The 15,921-nt window shown below is 44.0% G+C and overlaps 1 protein-coding gene across 1 annotated transcript in view; it reads right to left on the bottom strand.

Annotated features, from left to right (window-relative positions):
- Nucleotides 1-15,921, bottom strand: part of GADL1 (glutamate decarboxylase like 1) — a 476,825-nt gene that overhangs the window by 378,322 nt on the left and 82,582 nt on the right. The gene's annotated exons all lie outside the window — the stretch shown is intronic.

Below are 15,921 nucleotides of genomic sequence, written 5' to 3' on the forward strand. Positions count from 1 at the left end.
GACAGTTCAGGTGGGTCCTTGGGCATCGGCCAACCGTGAAATTTCCCTCTAGGGTCTATGGCCAGTCCGCCCCTGTGTAAGAAAAAATGCCTGAAATAATAGGCAAAGCCTAAGAACTGTTTGATGGCCCATAGAAAGTGGCAAGTTCAGAACAGCAGACAGCTCTAGTTACTGTGGTCGGAGATTATATGTCCCAGGAAGTATTCCCAAACAGACATTTTTCAAATTTTGCATACAATATGTTCTCCTGGAGCTGCTATAGAACAGTACTAGAGATGAGCGAATTTTTAAAAAATTTCATTCGGCCAGTTCGCCAAATTTTTTGGAAAAATTTGCTTCGATAAGAATTTATTTGCGGCGAATCACGTTAAGATACAGCTATTTCCTGGCTGCAGAGAGCCTTTATATTGGTGTAGAACACTGTGCCTTGCAGTAACACAACCATAGGGAGTCTGCTTTGGTAGTGAAATAATACTGTGAGTCCGTATGACATGCAGATGACAGGGGTCGCTCTTAGAATCACTGCACACTTCACTTATTAGGGCAGTCACGGGGACAAAACTGACAGGTCAATGTTAGTGCCAAGAAGAAGCGCACTACTATTACACCGTTGCCAGCTGATTTCGCATAGATGTTATCAGAACCTGCTCTATTAAACGCGTAAACAAGTAGAGCCCTCCGGACAGAGTTACTGATTAATTTGCCCTTTCTCTGATCCGTCAGAACAATAACCCACAAAAAACGGATCCTGTCTGTGGAACATATGCCTTCACTTGGTGAGAATTTGCTCAATAATCCATCAGTATTGCTAATGCCAAAATAAAACAGAGATGACACGTGAATGGAATATTTGCACTTTTGTGATTTGTACCCACTCCTAATTTTGTCTACTAAATCATAAGCCAATTCATATGGGACCATACAGGCCTTACAGCTGCTACAAAGACAGGATCCATTGTGCATCTAATTTTTCCTTCCTTCTGACAGATCAGAAGAAAGGTCAAATAAATGATGATGTCAGCCAGGCCGAAAGGCAAAATAGTCGACCAGTCATGAAGTGGGGATGGTGGGAACAGCATGAGAAGTCCACAGAGTGGACCTATAACATAGTGGTGAGGTGGAAACAGCATGAGGAGAGACCACAGAGGGGCCCAATGACAGGGTCTGGAGTTGGCAGCAGTATGAGGAGGCCACCGAGTGGCACAATCACAGAGTCTGGAGGGGGCGGCAGTATAAGGAAGCCACCGAGTGGCACAATGACCGAGTCTGGAGGTGGTAGCATCAGGAGAACGCCACCGAGTGGCACAATGACACAGTCTGGAGGTGGCGGATGCAGCAGCAGCATCAGGAGAAGGGTACAGAGTGTCAAAATGACAGAGTCTGGAGGTGGTGGATGCAGCAGCAGCATCATGAGAAGGCCACCGAGTGGCACAATGACAGAGTCTGGAGTTGGCAGCAGTATGAGGAGGCCACCAAGTGGCACAATGACAGAGTTTGGAGGTGGCAGCAGCATCAGGAGGTGGTAATTGTTTTCATGTACTTTTTGTATATTTGTTGCTTCATAATATATATTTTCCTCACACTTTCAGACGTCACATGACGCTATTCGGTCCATACAGAATAACAAAATAAGTTTTTCAGTCACCCATCATTTTTACCGAAAAAGAACACTTTGAAAGAGTGGCAAGGTGACATAGTTTGAAGGTGGTAGCAGCATCCGGAAACCACAGAGTGGCAAGGTGACATAGTGTGGAGATGGAAGCAGCATGAGGAGACCACAGAGTGGCAAGATGACATAGTGTGGATATGGCAGCAGCAGCAGCGGGATACCACAGAGTGGCAAGGTGACATAGTGTGCAGATGGCAGCAGCATGAGGAGACCACAGAGTGGCAAGATGACACAGTGTGGAGATGGCAGCAGCAGCATCAGGAGACCACAGAGTGGCAAGGTGACATAGTGTGGAGATGGCAGCAGCATGAGGAGCCCACAGAGTGGCAAGGTGACATAGTGTGGAGATGGCAGCAGCATGAGGAGCCCACAGAGTGGCAAGGTGACATAATGTGGAGATGGCAGCAGCAGCAGGATACCACAGAGTGGCAAGGGGAAATAGTGTGGAGATGGCAGCAGCATGAGGAAAACCACAGAGTGGCATGGTGACATAGTTTGGTGGGGGCGGCAGTATGAGAAGGACACCGAGTGGCACAATGACCGAGTCTGGAGGTGGTAGCATCAGGAGAACGCCACCAAGTGGCACAATGACACAGTCTGCAGGTGGCGGATGCAGCAGCAGCAGCATCAGGAGAAGGGTACAGAGTGTCAAAATGACAGAGTCTGGAGGTGGTTGTGTCAGCAGCAGCATCATGAGAAGGCCACCGAGTGGCACAAAGACAGAGTCTGGAGTTGGCAGCAGTATGAGGAGGCCACTAAGTGCCACAATGACAGAGTCTGGAGGTGGCGGCAGCATCAGGAGGTGGTAATTATTTTCATGCACTTTTTGTATATTTGTTGCTTCATAATATATATTTTTTTCTCACACTTTCAGACGTCACAAGACCTCACATGATGTTATTCGGTCCATACAGAAAAATGAGTTTTTCAGTAACCCATCATTTTTACCGAAAAAGAACACTTTGAAAGAGTGGCACAATGACAGAGTCTGTAGATGGCAGCAGTATGATTAGACCACCGAGTGGCAAGATGACATAGTTTGGAGGTGGTGGCAGCCTCCGAAAGCCACAGAGTGGCAAGGTGACATAGCATGGAGATGGCAGCAGCATGAGGAGACCACAGAGTGGCAAGGTGACATAATGTGGAGATGGCAGTAGCAGCAGCAGCAGCAGGATACCACAGAGTGGCAAGGTGAAATAGTGTGCAGATGGCCACAGTATGAGGAGACCACAGAGTGGCAAGGTGACATAATGTGAATATGGCAGCAGCAGCAGGATACCACAGAGTGGCAAGGTGACATAGTGTGGAGATGGCAGCAGCATGAGGAGACCACAGAGTGGCAAGGTGACATAGTGTGAAGATGGCAGAAGCATTAGGAGGCTACAGAGTGGCAAGGTGACATGGTGTGGATATGGCAGCTGCAGCAGGATGCCACAGAGTGGCAAGGTGACACAGTGTGGAGATGGCAGCAGCATCAGAAGACCACAGAGTGGCAAGGTGACATAGTGTGGAGATGGCAGCAGCATGAGGAGACCACAGAGTGGCAAGGTGACATAATGTGGAGATGGCAGCAGCAGCAGGATACCACAGAGTGGCAAGGTGACATAGTTTGGAGGGGGCAGCAGTATAAGGAGGCCACCGAGTGGCACAATGACCGAGTCTGGAGGTAGTAGCATCAGGAGAACAATGACAGAATCTGGAGGTGGCGGATGCAGCAGCAGCATCAGGAGAAGGGTACAGAGTGTCAAAATGACAGAGTCTGGAGGTGGTGGATGCAGCATCAGCATCATCAGAAGGCCCTGAGTGGCACAATGACAGAGTCTGGATTTGGCAGCAGTATGAGGAGGCCACCCAGTGGCACAATGACAGAGTCTGGAGGTGGCGGCAGCATCAGGAGGTGGTAATTGTTTTTATGTACTTTTTGTATATTTGTTGCTTCATAATATATATTTTCCTCACACTTTCATATGTCACACGACCTCACACGACGTTATTCGGTCCATACAGCAAAAGGAGTTTTTCAGTCACCCATCATTTTCACCGAAAAAGAACACTTTGAAAGAGTGGCACAATGACAGAGTCTGTAGATGGCAGCAGTATGATGAGGCCACCGAGTGGCAAGGTGAGATAGTGTGGAGATGGCAGCAGCATGAGGAGACCACAGAGTGGCAAGGTGACATAGTGTGAAGATGGCAGCAGCATCAGGAGGCCACAGAGTGGCAAGGTGACATAGTGTGGATATGGCAGCAGCAGCAGCCGGATACCACAGAGTGGCAAGGTGACACAATGTGGAGATGGCAGTAGCAGCAGCATCCGGAAAACCACAGAGTGGCAAGGTGACATAGTGTGGAGATGGCAGCAGCATGAGGAGACCACAGAGTGGCAAGGTGACATAGTGTGAAGATGGCAGCAGCATCAGGAGGCCACAGAGTGGCAAGGTGACATAGTGTGGATATGGCAGCAGCAGCAGCAGCCGGATACCACAGAGTGGCAAGGTGACACAATGTGGAGATGGCAGTAGCAGCAGCAGGATTCCACAGAGTGGCAAGGTGACATAATGTGGAGATGGCAGCAGCAGTGTCAGGATACCACATAGTGGCAAGGTGACATAGTGTGGATTAGAGATGGACTTGCGATTCGCCGGGCGGCCGTTTCGCAAGGAACTTTGCGCGTTCGCGATTCGACGAACATGCGAACGTATAGCAATGTCTGCTGACGCAATATTCTTTTGCATTGCCCCGAACTTTAACCGATGACACATCCTTTAGGTGGGACAGGACAGCCAATTGGGACGTTTCAGCACATGGACACACCCCCACCCTATAACAGAACCCGATCTGGAATTTATTGTTACATTCTATGTTTTGCCAGTGTAGGGAGAGGTTGTGGAGCAGGGACGGGCTGTTCGGGACACCAAACACAAGCTAATAGGGTCACAAAAATCCTTTTAAGGACTGGTATAGGTGTGATATACATAGAAGTGTGGTATATTTATAATATACTTTCTAACTTAGATTATAGTGCATTTGTATTGTGCAGCAGTTGTGTGCAGTTCTGCTGCAATACTGCAGCTATATAGAGGGACAAGCGCTATTGGAACAACTATTTACAACGGGTGTGATATATCTGCTGCCCCCCCCCAAAAAACTGATTGAGGGGTGTGATATACCTGCTTCCACAACGTCTACGTTATACCTATTGCCCAAAATAAACAGGGTAGTGTAATGTAACTGTTGTGGCAAAAAAAATAATTGAGAGGTGTGATATACCTGCTTCCTCAAAATACTGATTAAGGGGTTTGATATAACCTGCTTCCACAAAATACTGATTGAGGGCTGCGATATACCTACTTCAACGAAATATTGATTAAGGGGTTCGATATACCTGTTTCCACAAAATACTGATTAAGGGGTTTCATATAACTGCTTCCACAAAATAATGATTGAGGGTTGTGATATAGCTGCTTCCACAAAATACTGATACAGGGATGCAATATACCTGCTTTCACAAAATACTGATTAAGGGTTTTGATATACATGCTTCCACAAAATAATGATTGAGGCCTATGATATACCTGCTTCCACAAAATACTGATTATATGGTTTGACATACCTGTTTCCACCAAATATTAATTGAGGGCTACGATATACCTGCTTCAACAAAATACTGATTAAGGGGATTGATATACCTGCTTCCACCAAATATTGATTGAGGCCTGTGATATACCGGCTTCTACAAAATACTGATTATAGGGTTTGAAATACCTGTTTCCACCAAATATTCATTGAGGCCTATGATATAGCTGTTTCCACAAAATTCTGATTAAGGGGATTTATATACCTGCTTCCACCAAATATTGATCGAGGCCTACGATATACCTGCTTCCACAAAATCCTGATTAAGAGGATTGATATACCTGCTTCCACCAAATATTGAGGCCTGTGATATACCTGCTTCTACAAAATTCAAATTAATGGGATTGATATACCTGCTTAAACCAAATATCGACTGAGGCCTGCATTATACCTGCTTCCACAAAATACTAATTAAGGAGTTTGATATACTTGTTTCCACCAAATATTGATTGAGGCCTACAATATACCTGCTTCCACAAAATACTGATTAAGGCGATTGATATACCTGCTTCCACCAAATATTGATTGAGGCCTGTGATATACCTGCTACCACATAATACTGATTATAGGGTTTGAAATACCTTTTTTCACCAAATATTGATTGAGAGCTACAATATACCTGCCTCCACAAAATACTGATTAAGGGGATTGATATACCTGCCTCCACCAAATATTGATTGAGGCCTATGATATACCTGCTTCCAAAAAATACTGATTAAGGGGGTTTGATATACCAGTTTACACCAAATATTGATTGAGGCCTACGATATACATGTTTAACCAAAATACTGATTAAGGGGATTGATATACCTGCTTCCACCAAATATTGATTGAGGCATGTGATATACCTGCTACCACAAAATACTGATTATAGGGTTTGAAATACCTGTTTCCACCAAATATTGATTGAGAGCTACAATAAACCTGCCTCCAAAAAATACTGATTAAGGGGATTGATATACCTGCTTCCACCAAATATTGATTGAGGCCTGCGATATATATCTGCTTCCACAAAATACTGATTAAGGGGTTTGATATACTTGTTTCCACCAAATATTTATTCAGGCCTACGATATACCCGTTTCCACAAAATTCTAATTAATGGGATTGATATACCTGCTTTCACCAAATATCGACTGAGGCCTGCGTTATACCTGCTTCCACAAAATACTAATTGAGGGGTTTGATATACTTGTTTCCACCAAATATTGATTGAGGCCTACAATATACCTGCTTCCACAAAATACTGATTAAGGCGATTGATATACCTGCTTCCACCAAATATTGATTGAGGCCTGTGATAAACCTGCTTCCATAAAATACTGATTATAAGGTTTGATATACCTGTTTCCACCAAATATTGATTGAGGGCTACAATATACCTGCTTCCACAAAATACTTATTAAGGGGGTTGATATACCTGCTCCCACCAAATATTGGTTGAGGCCAATGATATACCTGCTTCCACAAAATACTGATTAAGGGGTTTGATATACCTGCTTCCACAAAATATTGATTAAGAGGTTTGATATACCTGGTCCCACCAAATATTGATTGAGGGCTGCAATATATCTGATTCCACAAAATACTGATTAAGGGGTTTGATACACCTGTTTCCACCAAATATTGATTGAGGCCTGCGATATATCTGCTTCCACAAAATACTGATTAAGGGGTTTGATATACCTGTTTCCGCCAAATATTGATTTTGACCTACAATATACTTGCTTCCACAAAAGACTGATTGAGGGGATTGATTTTTTTAAATATTAATTATTTTCTTATAATTCATTAATTTGAACTTTTGGTCCAAATTGTTTATTTGGACCTAAGGTCTAATATGGGGGAGTCTGACATAGAGGTCTAATGGGGATCTGATCTTAGGTCTGATATGGGGGTCTGACATGGAGGTCTAAAGGGGGTTTGATCTAAGGTCTGATATGGGGGGGTCTAACATGAAGGTATGATGGGGTCTGAGTTTTGATATAGGGGGTATGATCATCTGATATGGGGTCTGATTTGAGGATATAGGGGTATGATCTGAGGTATGGGGGTTCTGATTTGAGGTCTCATTTGAGGGTCTCATTTGAGGTCTGATATTGCGGTCTGATATGAGGCTTTGATCTGAGTCTGATATGGGGTCTGATCTGAGGATCTGATATTGGGGTCTGATCTGAACGGTAAGGGAATATTTTTGCGTACAGGCATACATTATATGGGATTATTTTTATACTGGCACATATTAGGGAGCTTTTTTCTACTTGCAAACATTATAAGGAGAAGTATTAATACTTGGGGGGCTATGGGGAACATAAGAAGGTGGGAGAATGATAGAAAAGTAGGAAACTAAGATGGCTGTTTGTCAAACTCTGCAGAGACAAAAAATGGCTGAAATAAATCATCATGGTGTTATGGTCTAAAAGGAGAAGATGAGGAAAGAGAATATGGACATCAGAAGACACATCACTGGATGTAAGAGGTATGTGGCGCTGTATTTAGAGATGAGCAAAGTTTTGAAAAATTTTATTCTGCTGCTTCGCCGAACTTTGATTCATTATGAATTATTTTGTCACAAATCTCTTCCATTGTATAGAGCGGGCGCAATGACAGGGAACAGAAATCGCACTGCTCTCCCAGTCATTTAATTCCTCAGATGTTGCATTCAAAGCTGATTGCAGCATCTGTGACTCACATTCAGCCTTTCAGGGGTTAATCAGAGGTTTAAAAACTAATAATACTCATCTACTTGCTCGATGAGAAGAAAAGCTGTCAAAGGACCTGTGGTGAGTGCGTTAACATCACGCTCGCCGCAGGTCCTTTGGCTGGTTTTCTTCAATCTAGACAGAAGTGGATGGCTCTGGACTGTCATTTTTTTTTTCACACACCATTTTAGGAAAAATTTATTTGTTGCCACAAAGTGCGAGAAAATTTCCCGTGACTAATCAAATTTTTCCTGAAATTCAGATCGGAGTCCACTTCGGATACTTCAATTCGCTCAACACTAGTTGTATTACCCTGTATATTTTGTAGGGCTGAATGTAAAGTTTTCCAAGCATGTCTTTAACAGTAGGGCTAGAGGGAAGGGATTTGGTTAAGAATTTGTCATGGGGGGTTGCCGTTTCAATTTTTGCCTTAGGCAGCAAAAAGGCTAGATACACCTCTGCCCCTTGCGACAAAGCACCGAAAAAGGAGTGACGGGCCCACAAGCCTTTAGCTACATCCATGCCTCCTTTTTTTTTTAATATAGACATACCCTTTACAGAAGGGGTAAACAATCTTCTGGCTTCATTCTTACTAAATGAAATATTTATAGCATATAAAACATATACCCATAAATATCTAGTTAAACTTCCAGGATTACCATCTAATGAAGAATACAGGAAAAATACACATGAGCAGCCACAAGACATATACATATATGTCTGTTACCAGATGATTGGGGCCCACACAAAATAGTAACAAAAAACAAATGTGGCTTCAAGCCACAGGTTGTGAATCCCGGCTTTACAGCACTGCAGTTAAGTCTAGCAGTTGAGGGCTACTGCCTTCATATGAATTTCATTATAAAAGAACCTCATCTATAGGCCTATGTGTTTAATACTTTTTCCACTTTATACTTTCAGCTGTTATATTGGAAACGTGTAAACTCATGATACAGTAATAACAATAATAACGAGTCTAGAATATTACATGCCAGAATGAAAATGCTAGCTTATTGCCTTATGAAGATCAATGCTCTCTCGCTGTTCTTTTCAGATGTAATGCTTTCATACTTGTGGGAGGCTGAATTCAGCAAAATATACAATTTTTTATTAAGGAGAATAGTGGTGAATGTTATGCATAATTGGACTGTATTTTTGTAGCACTAATAATACCCAGTGAGAGCTGCATGTACAGTATATGCGTTTTGACCAACATGATGTTTAAATACATAAATATTCATCTTTTATGATTCTATTTACAGTCATAGGAGCTGTATGAAATAGTAACATAGCTTGCAATGCTGAAAAGAACATATTGTACATTGATCCATTTCAGTGAATTACCTTGAAAAGTTGGTCCAAGGGAAGGCAAAAAACCCTCATGAGGTAGAAGCAAATTTTCCTCATCTTAGGGGGAATAAAAATTTTCTCTACTCTAAATCTGGCAATTAGAATAACTCTGGATCAATAAACCTTCTCTATAATTCTAGTAACTATAACTAGTAATATTAGTATTAGAAATGAGCGAAGTTCTTAAAAATTCAATTTGGCTGCTTCGCCGAATTTCACAAAGAAATTAGCTTTGTGACGAATTACTTCATCACAAAGCTAATTTCTTCGTGAATAGCAGGCGCAATGATGGGGTATGGCGATTGTGCTGCCCCCGTCATTGAACCCCTCAGATGCCACGATCATCGCTGACTGCAGCACCTGTAAAAAACATAAATAAATAAAAATATGTATCTTATCCACTTGATCACGAAAAGTCTGCCTCAACCATCTTGAATGAAAATCCAGCGTGAAATCTCTCATGGTGCCTGATGACGTGATCACGCTGATATCATATGTCACTGCACATGAGATTTCACATAGGATCTTCAATCAAAATGGACTTGGCGGATTGTACCTGCACAAATGGATGAGGTGAGAATGATTTTTTATTTTACCACCATTTTAGGGAAAACTGATTAGTTACCACAAAGTACAAGTAAATACGGCTTTGCTGTGAATCGAATCTTCCCGGAAATTCGTAAAGAAGTCAACTTGGGGAACTTTGAGTCGCTCAACACTAATTATTATACAGGAAATTCATGCAGACTCTCTTGAACTCTGAGTTCATCATCACAACCTCCTTTAACACAGTTTTGCCATCTCATTGTTCTTACAGTAATAATCCTCTTCAGCTAATGTTATTCAAGAACCAGCATATTATTCTGATCATTCTGGAGCTTCCATGTGGGTGACAGTTGTTGCTCCTGCCTAGCCAAGGAAATCCAAGGCACTCTGTAGCATATTTCACTGCATTTGGTGGACAACAGTATACTGTATAGATTCAATCTTAAGTGATTCTCAAAGCCAGTGATAGTTCTCAACTAAAGATGAATGAATTTCTTGAAATTTGTTTTGCTCATGAAATCAGTAACAAAATGTATTTTGAATCAGAATCTACCCAACTGGAAAGTGCTCCAATTGGTCTGAAAATTGGTATATGACACTGAGGTCTCCTAGGACTCCTAGGATATTTGTTTCTCTCTTGTCTTTTTCTCAGTTTTTTTTTCTCCTTGAATTATTATTCTCTCATCCCCTCCTCCCATTCCCCCAAAGCTATTTAGGGCAATGACAGCTATAGCAAATAATGACACTGACATATATATCTATGAGTAAACGCATAGTTGATGGTGTTATCAAATAACCTGTTTTGCATTTGTTAAGCCTTTTGATATAAAAGAAAATTCCAAAAACTGCCCTATATTGGAGGCAGATGGTGTTTAAACACACATGGTGTTATGAGAAAAAACTGTCTTGTTTGAAAAAAATGGTCCGAAAATTATGCTCCTGGCAGATGCCTGCTCCTGTTCACACACACAAGTGTTAATGTGAGAAGAAACTGTTACTTATTCTGAACTTGTTATTTTGATTTGGAAGCAGCAGCAGTACTATGTGGGTGTGGAAAGAGTAAGGTGTGTAGGGGTAATAGTGAGATGTGGCAGCAATAGTAGTGTCAGCAGCCGAGCATAAAACAGACAAAGCAGTAGATGTGTCTGTGTGTGGCTTTGTTGAAGTAGTAGTGGTTCCAGCTGTGTAGGGGCAATAGTAGTGTCTCTAGGGAGAGCGGCAGCTGTGATGGAACCTGTAGCAGCAGCAACCATACAGTATGGACATGATGGTAGGCAGGCAGATAGCAGCATTGGCATGATCGGGCTGGTGATAAATAGCCATCGTCAGCAATGGCAGATCTTTTCAAATGCAAACTTGGCCATTTACAGTAATTGTTCCAATCTGCCTCCCCAGAAGTCCATGGGATCAAGGAACAGTATATAAGGGCAGAAAAATGGCTACATCCTATCGACAGATGAGATCAAGATTAACTTGTACCAGAGTGATGGGAAGAGAACAGTATGGAGAAGGAAAGGAACTGCTCATGATCCTAAGCATACCGCCTCATCAGTGAATCATGGTGGTGGTAGTGTCATGGCGTGGGCATGTATGGCTGCCAATGGAACTGGTTCTCTTGTATTTATTGATGATGTGACTGCTGACAAAAGCAGCAGGATGAATTCTGAAGTGTTTCGGGCAATATTATCTGCTCATATTCAGCAAAATGGTTCAGAACTCATTGGACGGCGCTTCACAGTGCATATGGACAATGACCCAAAGCATACTGCAAAAGCAACCAAAGAGTTTTTTAAGGGAAAGAAGTGAAATGTTATGCAATGGCCAAGTCAATCCCCTGATCTGAATCCGATTGAGCATGCATTTCACTTGCTGAAGACAAAACTGAAGTGAAAATGCCCCAAGAACAAGCTAAAACTGAAGACAGTTACAGTAGAGGCCTGGCAGAGCATCACCAGGGATGAAACCCAGCGTCTGGTGATGTCTATGCATTCCAGACTTCAGGCTGTAATTGACTGCAAAGGATTTGCAACCAAGTATTAAAAAGTGAAAGTTTGAATTATGATTATACTGTCCCATTACTTTTGGCCCCATAACAAGTGGGAGGCACATATGCAAACTGAAAAAATCCCTAATGATAATAGTTGAAATTCGATAACACGTTGTCGTCACTGGTGTTGAATTCCTCCGAGACCCCAACAATTATTCATTCAGCGTACAGCAAAGAACAAGTAAGTATGTGGCTGGAGGTAGATTACACGGTCATTGGATATCAATTTTACAGCAGGACCCAAAAATTATGCATTCAGCGTACAGAAAAGAACAAGTAAGTATGTGGCTGGAGGTAGATTACACAGTCATTGGATATCAATTTCACAGCAGGCCAGTGGACTACAGGCCCCAAAAATTATGCATTCAGCATACAGCAAAGAACAAGTAAGTGTGTGGCTGGAGGTAGATTACACGGACATTGGATATCAATTTTACAGCAGGACCCAAAAATTATGCATTCAGCGTACAGAAAAGAACAAGTAAGTATGTGGCTGGAGGTAGATTACACAGTCATTGGATATTAATTTTACAGCAGGCCCGTGGACTACAGGCCCCAAAAATTATGCATTCAGCGTGTAGAAAAGAACAAGTAAGTATGTGGCAGGAGGTAGATTACACGGTCATTTGATATAAATTTTACTGCAGGCCTTGTGTATTACAGGCCCCAAAAAGTAGGCATTCACCAAACAGAAAAGATCAACTGATTTTGTCGCTGGAGGTCTATTAGACAGTCAATGGATATCAATTTTACTGAAGGACAGTACAACTATAGGTCAAGTACATATGTTTAAAAGAACTAAAAATATAAAATTGGATTAAAAACATGACTAATGAAATCCCCCCTCTTGAAAAAAAAACTAATGATAAAAGTTGAAACATGTGGTCGTCACAGGTGTTGAATTCCTCCGAGGCTTAAAACATTAGGCATCTACCGGACAGAAAAGGCCTTTTATGCCGCTGTATTTACCTAAGACAGGGACCATTATTTGTTCTGGGTGATGGTGGATATTTGTGGGCTTTCATGAGGAAATTCAATTAAACGTGGTCGTCGACTCATCACATGTGTTGAATTCCTCCGAGATCCATGCCTCATTCATTTTTAGAAATGTGAGGTAGTCCACACTATCGTTAGCTAGGCGAGAGCGCTTATCGGTCACGATCTCCCATGCTGCACTGAAAGTCCTTTCGGACAGGATACCAAGACACTGGTAGAGGGGCAAGCCAAGAGTTCCATGGCAAATTCTGCCAGCTCTGGACACAGGTCAAGCCTGCACACCCAGTAGTCCGGGCGTTTCTCGCTTCTTAGAGCGTCCAATTAAACGTGGTCGTCGACTCATCACATGTGTTGAATTCCTCCGAGATCCATGCCTCATTCATTTTTAGAAATGTGAGGTAGTCCACACTATCGTTAGCTAGGCGAGAGCGCTTATCGGTCACGATCTCCCATGCTGCACTGAAAGTCCTTTCGGACAGGACACCAAGACACTGGTAGAGGGGCAAGCCAAGAGTTCCATGGCAAATTCTGCCAGCTCTGGACACAGGTCAAGCCTGCACACCCAGTAGTCCGGGCGTTTCTCGCTTCTTAGAGCGTCCACATCGGCCACTAACCTAATGTAGTCGGACACCTGTCAGTCTAGGCATTCCCTGAGGCTGGATCCGGAGGTTATCGATGGGTTGTCTGCAAGAATGGTCTCATATCCAAAGTGACCAACACATCTTCAAACCGCCCTCTTCTTACATGCGCTGTTGGATTGGTACCCGCAACTGTTTCTCTGTGAGTAAAAATTCCTCTGCCAGCGACCGCAAAAACAGAATGCAGCATATCTCGAAGCAAGGCCTGGAAGTGCTGCATTCTGACAGCCCTCTGTGATGCTAGTAACATGTCTGTCATTTTGTGTTTGTACCTGGGGTCTAAGTATGTTGCCACTCACTACTGGTCCTTGCCCTTTATGCTTTTTATACGGGGGTCCCTCTTAAAACACTGGAGCATGAAGGCCTCCATTTGCACAAAAATCGAAGCGGTGGAGTGGCCTGGCTCCTGCTCATCGTCTAGGATAATGTCGTCCTCTGTCTCCTCCCCCCAGCCACGGACAACACCAGGGACCCCAGCAAAGTTTGAAGCATGCTCTTCTTGCTTCTCCTCCGCCCTGGCACCATCCTCCTCTGACTCCTCTTCAGACTCCTGTTGACTTGTCTCAGATGGAGTAGCCCCCCCTGGGAATTCATCCAGCATTGCGACTTTCTCATCTTGCTGCTCCTCGACAGCTTGATCAATGACACAATGCAATGCACGCTCCAGAAAGAAGGCGTAAGGTACAATGTCACTGATGGCGCCTTGGCTGCGACTGACCAATTTGATGATCTCATCAAATGGCCACAGAAGTCTGCATGCGTCGCGCATGAGCAGCCACTGGCGCGGTAAAAAAAAACAACTAGCTCCTCAGAACCTGTCCTGCCACAGAGTTCGTACAGGTAGTCGTTTACTGTTTCTGATGGAGAAGCCTATCAAGCATATACAAGTTGGAGTTCCAGCGTGTCGGGCAGTCACAAATCAGACGTCTGACGGGCAGGTGGTGTCGCCGCTGGCGTCAGCAAGGCGAGCCATGGCCATGTAAGATCTTTTAAATGGGCAGAGATTTTCCTGTCCTGCCGCAAGACATCCTGGACGCCAGGATATTTGGCAATGAATCGCTGCACGACTAAGTTCCGGACGTGTGCCATGCACGTTACTTGTGTCATTTTGCTCTGTTTCAGCGCGCTCAGCAGATTGGCACCGTTGTTGCACATTACTTTACCAACTGTCAAATTGAGTGGGTTAGCCACTGATCGGCCTGTGACAGCAAAGCTGCAGCTGCAGCACAGCATGGCAATGTCTCACCTGGCACGTCGAATAGGTTCTGGGGAGCTTGGGGCTGCAGCGGCAGAGGCGGTAGCAGTGGAAAAAGAGGATTCAGCCAAGGAGGAGATGGAGGATGGAGTAGGAGAAGGAGAAAAAGAGGCAGGCCTGCATGCAATCCTTGGCGGTAACACCAAATCCACATGGGTGCCACAGGTTGCATGCTTGATGGCCGTCAGAAGGTTCACCCAGTTGGCAGTAAAAATTATGTACCTTCCCTGCCTGTGTTTGCTAGACCACGTGTCTGTAATCAGATGTATCTTGGCACCGACACTTGCCATTGAACGTGGCCATATAGCTCCGGGATACCCTTCTGGGAGAAATATTTCCTTCCGGGGACCTTCCATTGTGGTGTGCCAATGTCCACAAATTTTCTAAAGGCCTCCGAGTCCACCAGTTTATATTGCAGTAGATGGCGGGCTAGAAGTTCCGACAAGCCAGCGGTCAGCCATTGGGCAAGAGTGTTATCCAGAGCATCATCATCTTTTTACGCTCGAACATTTGGGCCACGGAAGCCTGCCTTTTGCCAGATGAATGCAATGACGGCACAGTGGAGTGGAGGACAAATGGGAGGAGAGAGGAGAAGGAGAAGAGGCAGGACATGGAGCGCCGGGAGTGTGGCTGTGTGGGTTCTGATGGTGTTGCTCCAGCTGGGCTCAGTGATGGAGGCCAGGTGCCTTCTTAAGGCGGTCATCCCTAGGTGAGTGTTGGGCTTAACGCGACTTATGCGTTGACAGCACAGGCTGTAGATGGCAACAATATTGTCAGCAGCAGACACATTAAAAAAAGTCCACACTGCAGAGCCATGTGCTGGAGTCCTGTGCACTGTAAGTTCTGACTGCTTATCCTCCTTCTCCTTCCTATCTGCTGCTCCGTGTCTCCCTCTGAACTCCCCTCGTCTTCCTCTCTTCTGGGCACCCATGTGACGTCCTTCGACACGTCATCAACTTCATCTTCACCACCACTGACATTAGAGATCTCGGAGTATGCAGCGACAGCAGGGACTACCCTCCTTGGGCTGATTTTGGTATTGTCGTCAGACTGCTGGGTGGCGACCGCTGATACCTACTCTTC

This window comes from Bufo bufo, chromosome 5, assembly GCF_905171765.1.
Source record: "Bufo bufo chromosome 5, aBufBuf1.1, whole genome shotgun sequence".
NCBI classification, from domain to species: domain Eukaryota; kingdom Metazoa; phylum Chordata; class Amphibia; order Anura; family Bufonidae; genus Bufo; species Bufo bufo.